This window comes from Salvia splendens, chromosome 13, assembly GCF_004379255.2.
Source record: "Salvia splendens isolate huo1 chromosome 13, SspV2, whole genome shotgun sequence".
NCBI lineage: Eukaryota > Viridiplantae > Streptophyta > Magnoliopsida > Lamiales > Lamiaceae > Salvia > Salvia splendens.
The window spans coordinates 33,319,095-33,327,744 of record NC_056044.1 but is presented as its reverse complement, the minus strand read 5'-3'; the positions used below and the strand labels follow the sequence as shown (position 1 = coordinate 33,327,744).

Here is an 8,650-nt window from a genome sequence, read left to right as displayed (position 1 = left end):
GAGAGCGAGAGAGAGAGAGAGAGAGAGAGAGAGAGAGAGAGAGAGACCGAGAAGAGAGAACGAATGGAAAAGAGGGGGAGGGAAATCGGTTATGAGGGAGTGGGGGCGGTTGAGAGAATCATGGGGTGATGGGGGAGGTTTTTTTTTCGAAAAAGAAGAGAGAATTGGGGAGGGAGGGATTTAATTTGTTAATTAGGAGTTTTTATTCATAGCTTAATTACTTAATTCCATTTTAATTTGCCTAGGTAGAAAATACCACATCCACAACAATCAAATAAACACAAATAATATTTTCCACACCATATTTTAAACACAAAAACATAAAAATTTCATCCTTAATTAAAAGAATAAAATTCCACAAATTTCGGGTATTACATTCCTCCCACCTTAACAAAATTTCGTCTCGAAATTTGTTAGATTACTCAAACAGCTCTGGAAACTTCTCTCTCATCTTATCTTCTGATTCCCATGTTGCCTCTTCGGTTCCATGATTCCTCCACCGTACTTTCACCGAAGCAATTGACTTATTCCTCAATTCTTGCACTCTTCGATCCAAAATGGCCTCGGGCTTCTCCTCATAGCTTAGATCGGGATTTAGGACCATCATCTCTTCTTGGTGAACTATGTGTGTGGGGTCAAACACGTACTTCCTCAATTGTGACACATGGAAGACGTTGTGCACATTTCCAAAGCTTGGTGGTAGAGCCAACCTGTATGCTACCACGCCGACTCTATCCAAAATCTCGTATGGACCAATAAATCGGGGTCTCAGCTTTCCCTTCACTCCAAAACGAGTTATTCCCTTAGAAGGGGAAACTTTCAGAAAGACCTTTTCCCCGACCTCGAACTGTAACTCGGTCCTTCGAACATCCGCATAAGATTTCTGTCGATCTTGTGCCTCCTTGATCCTCCCACGGATTTGTCGGACAATCTCTATCATCTCTTCTACAGAGTCTGGTCCGAGAATTCTTCTCTCACCCACTTCATCCCAATAAAGTGGCGATCTACACTTCTTTCCATACAAGGCCTCATATGGGGCCATCTTGATAGTCGCCTGGTAACTATTGTTGTACGCGAATTCAACCAATGGCAACACTTCTTCCCAACCCCAGCCTCGATCAAGCACCACGGCTCGTAGCATGTCCTCCAAGGCTTGTATCGTTCTCTCCGACTGCCCGTCGGTTTGAGGGTGGAAAGCTGTACTGAAATTCAACTTAGTCCCCAACTCGCGTTGCAGGCTTGTCCAAAATCTAGAAGTGAATTTAGCATCACGATCAGATGTGATTGTCGCTGGAACTCCATGCAAGCGTATAATCTCCCAAATCACCGTGTTCCCTCGCTGGGATTTTGGCAGTCCTATCACAAAGTCCATTGCAATATGTTCCCACTTCCATTCCGGAATCTCGAGGGGTTGCAATTTCCCATAGGGCCGTTGGTGTAGCGCCTTTACTTGTTGACACGCTAGGCATCTCTCCACAAAAGCTGCAACATGCTTTTTCATACCGTTCCACCAAAACTGTCTTTTCAAGTCTTGATACATTTTGGTGGTCCCTGGATGAGCAGCGTATGGGGTTTCATGTGCTTCTCTCATGATTTCCATCCTCAAGCCTTCATCCTTGGGCACACACAACCTTCCCTTGTAGGTGAGACCGTTATCCGCTGCCTCACGGAAACTTCCGGGTTCACCCGTCCTCACTTCTGAGCGAATCCTTTCTAGTAGCGTATCTCGCCATTGAGCTTCCACAATTCTGGCTCTTAAGTCGGGTTCCATCACCAACGTGGCTACTATCCCTTCCACAGTCTCGGGCATTCTCACCACTTCCAAGCGCATCTTACTGAACTCTTGGATTATACTCTCCTCGATAGTAAGAAAGGTGGCCAGCTGAGATTGAGACTTCCTACTAAGAGCATCGGCCACTACGTTTGCTTTTCCCGGATGGTAATTTATACCACAATCGTAGTCCTTCACCAACTCGAGCCACCTACGTTGGCGCATATTCAGCTCCTTTTGCTCAAAGAAGTACTTTAGACTCTTATGGTCCGTGTATATCTCACAACGGACTCCATAGAGATGGTGTCTCCAGATCTTCAAAGCATGCACCACAGCTGCCAGTTCCAAGTCATGCGTCGGATAATTCAGTTCATGGGGCTTCAATTGTCTCGATGCATATGCAATCACTTTCCCCTTCTGCATAAGCACACATCCCAGTCCCACCTTCGACGCATCTGTATATACCGCATAGTCAGTCTCTGGCTCCGGCACAGCTAGGATTGGTGCGGTGGTCAATTTCTCCTTCAACAACTGAAAGCTCGCCTCACATTCTGGCGTCCAAATCATCTTGACTCCCTTTCTCAGTTGTTGCGTCATTGGCCTTGCTATCTTCGAGAATCCCTCGATGAATCTTCGATAATAGCCCGCCAGTCCTAAAAAGCTTCGGATTTCATTTTGTGTAGAAGGTGGCTTCCATTCCTGCACTGCTTCCACCTTGGCCGGGTCTACACGAATTCCATCTGAGGTTACTACATGTCCAAGAAAGTTCACTTCCTTGAGCCAAAACTCGCATTTACTGAACTTGGCATATAGTTTCTCGTCCCTTAGAGTTGCTAAGACGGTTCTCAAGTGCTCTTTGTGCTCCTCTTCGTTCTTTGAGTAAACGAGCACGTCATCGATGAAAACCAGGACAAACCGATCCAGAAATGGATGGAACACGCGGTTCATAAGGTCCATGAACACTGCCGGGGCGTTCGTCAGTCCAAAAGGCATTACAACGAACTCATAATGACCATATCTTGTTCGGAACGCCGTCTTGGGTACATCTTCTCGCCGAACCCTCAACTGATGGTACCCAGACCTCAAATCCATCTTAGAGAAGACTCCTGCCCCTCGAAGTTGGTCAAACAAGTCGTCTATCCTTGGTAGTGGATACTTGTTCTTTAGCGTTAGTTTGTTTAGCTCCCGATAGTCGATGCACATCCTCATCGTTCCATCCTTCTTCTTTACAAACAACACTGGTGCTCCCCATGGCGACACGCTAGGTCTAATAAATCCCAATTCCAGTAGCTCTTGCAGTTGCACCTTAAGCTCCTCCAACTCTTTTGGCGCCATTCTATAAGGTGCCTTGGATATTGGTGCCGATCCGGGCTCCAGATCGATCGTGAATTCTACCTGCCTGTCGGGTGGGGGTCCCGGCAATGCATCGGGGAAGACATCGGGATATTCACTCACTATCGCCACATCTTCTATCTTCCTGTCTTTCTTCTCCTCCCCATTCAAATAAACAAGGTACGCTGGACATCCCTTCCTCATCATTGTAGTGGCTTGCAGCGCAGAGATAATGGACTTGCGTCGGCTCATTGGGACTCCGTGAAACTTCATCGGCTCTTTTCCGGGGGTTTCAAACGAGATTTCCCTTTCTCTACAATGAAGGGTAACGTGGTTCTCCGCTAACCAATCCATACCCAAGATTATGTCTACGCTACCCATCGTCATTACTTGCAAATTATAAGCCACTAAACTGAGTTCACCTATTCCAAAGTTCACACATGCACAAGATCGGGATATATCTATAGTCCCGCCTACCGGTGAGGTCACACTCATAGTGGGTTCGGTCTTAACAGTAGGTAATTCCAAAGTATCCACACAAGACGTTGATATAAAGGAATGCGACGCACCCGTATCAAACAAGACAACTATAGGCATATTGAGAAGTGTGCCCATACCTGCCAAGTTTCCTTGCTCAAAGGTTTCTTTCCCGTTTGCCGGCTGTTTCCCCTTCAAGGCGTAGGCCCTTGCTTGCGATGGTAATCCTTGGCGGCGTTGTTGCGGTGGAGGTGCAGGTAGTGCCTGGGATTGTGGACGGAAACCTAGCTGGTTCTGTCTCGTTCCCGTTCCCATGTTCTTATTTGGGCAGCTTCGGAAGTAATGGCCACTTCCACCACAGTTGAAGCACCTAGGGTCTCGACACTCCCCGGCGTGGTACTTGAAGCACCTTCCACATTGAGGGTTCCTCGGCGGAAAGTTTGCCCTCGGTTGGAAAGTATTCTGTCTCCCGCCATTGTAGGGTGGGTTCCTCATGTGTTGTGGCCTCTTGCCACCATACTGAGTTTGATCACCATCCCACCTCCTCTTCTCTTGATGACCTGACTGAGCTTGTAGAGGTGTCGCGTTTGTTGTCGCCACAACTCTTGGTTTAGGGAGTGCATCTTCCACGTCCAGTGCACAAGTCAAGATCTCCGAGTAGGAGAGTTCTCCTCGACAGGCCAACGCGGCCTTTATCTCATCTCTGAGCCCGGCCCGGAACTTCACCGCCCATTTCTCATCGGTGTCCATCAACTCGGGCGCATATCGTGCCATCTGCGCGAGGGCTCGGTCATACTCGGTTACAGTCATTCGACCTTGGCTTAGCGTGTGGAATTCTACCACCTTGGCCCGTCTGTACGTCTTTGGGACATACTTGTTGTCGATTTCCACTTTAAACTCCTCCCATGTTAGCGCTTCTAGGCGTGCAGGATTCATAGTTCTCTGCCGAGTCTCCCACCAGTAATCGGCAGCACCTGACAGTTGAAAGGTAGCGCCAGCAATGCGCTCCCTATCTGTGCACTCCATGACCCTGAAGATACGCTCGAGGCCGCGTATCCACTCTTCCGCTTTGGATGGGTCTCCTTGTCCGTCAAATTTTGGGGGATTCTGCCTTGAGAACGTAACTATGAATCTTTCTTGTTGAGGCGGGGGTGGAGGTGGTGGTGGTGGAGGTGGTGGTGGTGGAGGTGGTGGTGCCTCCACGTTGGGTCCTTGTCGTGGTTGGCGTGCACGTCTTGGCGGCATTCTGATTCAATATCCAAAAAGTGTTACTACCATTCTCATCCAAAAATTACCACTTTCTCAAAATTTTTCCTCACAAAATCTTCATGTAGTATAAGATGCAACACATAGGATATAAATCAAAATCAAATTCTCATTAAAAGAAAGAAGGCCAACATTGTTCCCAAGAGTAGATCGTACTGAAAGCAAAACTGAAAAGACAACGAACTATTCTAATTCTAGACTACGACTCTATCATCCTCATCCATAGGCCCTTCCTCCGGGTCTTCGTCGTCGTCCTCCTCGGAGTTCCCTGGCAGAGCCTCCTCATAATCATCTTCATACCCTTGTTCACCCTCGTACATGCTCACATAATTGTCCTGATACACGACCCTCTCTTCCACCTCCTGTGGGGGCTGCTCCTCTCGAGAGTCCACCAGTGCACAATACACGGCTTTCCGAAAGCCAGCCATGTCACCCACCATGTCATCGGTAGCGGGCTCATGCCACGTGTACCTCCTCGCCGTTCTTTCGGCCCACTCCTTCCAGCTATCGGGAAGCAAATCTATTAGCTTCTCAATGCCGTCATGCTCTGTCACTCCGAACTCCTGAGCTGCCCTCCAGAGGGTGTCGAAGTGTGCCACGAACTCGATCAACGGTACGTGATCCTTCTTCCGGTACACTCTATAATCTCTGAGCACCCACTGTGCCCTAAGTCTATCGCGATCACTCCGTCGCGGGGTTCGGAACATACGCGCCATCTATAGAAAAACAGAAACAACCGCCTCGCGTATAAAAACAGAGTACATAACCGAAGAAGAGAGAGAGAGTGTGTATGCACGTATCGCTGTTCTAACCCAAACCCGCTGGTGTTCAAAGGCCAAAAGCTCTTATCTATCATAGGTCTAAGAAGCACTAGTGAAATTCTATCACGTCTAAGTTCAAACATTCAAAAGGCCAACACATACTCACATAAAAGCTCACATCAACATTCACGTCATCATATCATCACACATCAGCCACATGCTTTCATATAAGTTCATCATACATCAACAGTTCATAACACCATAACAGTTCATAACTCAAATAATTTCCAACTTTTCCCCATCACTTTGTACCCTTCCACATGTCTCAACATTTACTTAAACTTTACATAAAAATCATTTTCAACACCAAAATCACAATTTCCTCCACTTCCATATACTTTCCAAAATTTCGAAATTTTCATTACCTCATTTCAGGTTGAGTGCGATGAGTCGGATGTTGAGCCAATGACACTTTTGAAAACTTACTCCAGTCAGAAAAAGAATTTTTTGGGTCCAGAGCAGAAAGAGAAAACCTAGGCTCTGATACCACTCTGTCACGCCCGCATTTCCTAAGGATAGGAAGTACGGTGGACCGCGACTAGGGGAGGAGTAAAGAAGCGGGGAAGAAAGGGGAAAAACAAGAATATTTGACCCAACGACATTTAATAAAAGGAAATTCATTTTAAAACAAGGTACTGTAGCGACATTTCAAAAGTTTAAGTAACCAGAGTTTAAATGAAAACATTGTTTCGGATTACAAGCAGCGGAAAAAGATCAAGAGACAGATAATGCCGGGTATGACGACACGACATTATCCAAAACAAAGTGAAACGCATTTTGACTTTAACTGCTCAACATCCGTCCTCCCCATCGCCGCTCAACCTGCACATTAAGAAAACAACATGCAGGGCTGAGTACTTATTGCACTCAGTGGACACACGCCAAAATCATAGTTTGTCATGCCATAACAGTGTAACATTGGGGTTTTGAGTGTAATGAAAATAACCCAAGTACACCAAAATATATTTCATAAATTCGACTGCGCAGTCATTTTCCGATATTGCCACCCTTATTCCCTCAATCATACACTATCTGATCCAAACGGTGACAAGGGGCGTGGCCACACCCCAGGTCATCTAGACCGGCCAACTTGCTCTCAGATGGCACCCAGTCTCGTGTACACTAGCCTGAGGGTTCGCAGCCCAACAGACCCGAATTCGATTAAACATATGTGGTAAACCACTTCAGATAGGTTTCAAATCAAAACATTTGGCAAGACAAACAGTTCACCTCCATAAACAATTCCGGAACAGAGTCCGTATTAAAAACAACCCACGTAAAAGTAGGGTAGAAAAGCCCACCTCGATTGCTTAGCTTTTAAAATAATTCCCTTCTTCAACCACACTTTCCTCGTAAACGATCACCCTTTTGAAAGATAAATTGTATCATGATTAGAGTCAGAAGAGACGAGACTTTAAACGACAATGCATGATTCCTACGTGGACGACTTCAACATCTAGCACGTTACACGTACATACACTTAACAACATGTTACAAAACAAACACACAAAGTCACACGTTCGAAACACACCCCGCACGCAAACGACGTACCCAACACGCGCACACGACACACGAACACAGCACTCCAAGTCCTGGCATACCCTTACTGTGCAAACGGCTCACTTGGCTCGGAAAAGGTTCGGAAAAACTCGGAAAAAGGATCGGCGTCTCGACATGGCTCGGTGTCTCGGCCGCTGGCTCGGCACCTCGGCCACCTGTTCGGCACCTCGGCCGCTGGCTCGGTACCTCGGCCGCCTGCTCGGCACCTCGGCCGCCTGCTCGGCACCTCGGCCGCTGGCTCGGCACCTCGGCCGCCTGCTCGGCCCCTCGGCCGCTGGCTCGGCATCTCGGCCGCCTGCTCGGCACCTCGGCCGCCTGCTCGGCACCTCGGCCGCTGGCTCGGCACCTCGGCCGCCTGGCTCGTCCCGTGCACACTCACTTTCCTCCAACTTCCGATTCTCAAACCCTATACAACATTCACACCACACATTCTCCGTCCCAAAACACACCCAGACACCTGGGATCATCCCTTCAAAACCCCCCCACAACACTGCCCTAGGCCGGCCCCTAAAACTCTCGGCCAACCCACGCAAAACCCTCGAACCAAACACTGATTTTCCCGAGCCATCTCTTGGTCAAACACACCCACATTCATCACAAAAACATAGCACTCAGAATCACGCCAATTGCACATGAAAACATCTCCCAAAAACATACAACTCGCGAAACTGCGCAGTTTACTTGCAAAAATCATAATAAATTCATACGACATCCAAAGAGGCTGAAAATTACACACCACACAGAAGCCACATTAACCTTTATACAGTTCAAAATTCGTACCCAACGGAGATCGTTTGCTTAGATAAAAAGGGGTCGGAACCCACTGCCAGTTACTACCAAAAACATGCTCAACCATATCACAAAGCCACAAACCCTATTCAGCATCTAAACCATCCAAAACGTCCTATATGCATGAGTTTTCGAATTAAACAAGGGTTAGGGTTTGGTTACCTTTCTTGGATAGTTCAAACGTAAATTCGAAGCTTTCCCTACACCGATTTACAACGTACGAGCGTAACACCTTGAAGAAGCCAAGATGATGATGAGAAGGGGATGAATGGGGAAAGGTAAACCGAGAGAGAGAGGGGCGAGAGCTTACCGTGAGAGCACACTTCGAGAGAGATGAGAGCTAGAGAGCGAGAGAGAGAGAGAGAGAGAGAGAGAGAGACCGAGAAGAGAGAACGAATGGAAAAGAGGGGGAGGGAAATCGGTTATGAGGGAGTGGGGGCGGTTGAGAGAATCATGGGGTGATGGGGGAGGTTTTTTTTTCGAAAAAGAAGAGAGAATTGGGGAGGGAGGGATTTAATTTGTTAATTAGGAGTTTTTATTCATAGCTTAATTACTTAATTCCATTTTAATTTGCCTAGGTAGAAAATACCACATCCACAACAATCAAATAAACACAAATAATATTTTCCACACC

At 47.2% G+C, this 8,650-nt stretch overlaps 1 long non-coding RNA gene across 1 annotated transcript; it reads right to left on the bottom strand.

Annotated features, from left to right (window-relative positions):
- Positions 1-6,303: 6,303 nt before the first annotated feature.
- LOC121761705 lies at positions 6,304-8,359 on the bottom strand. Its single transcript, XR_006042079.1, has 3 exons — positions 8,179-8,359; positions 6,969-7,032; positions 6,304-6,489 (listed from the first exon to the last, which is right to left on the bottom strand). It is a non-coding gene; the product is annotated as an uncharacterized LOC121761705 (long non-coding RNA).
- Positions 8,360-8,650: the final 291 nt, after the last annotated feature.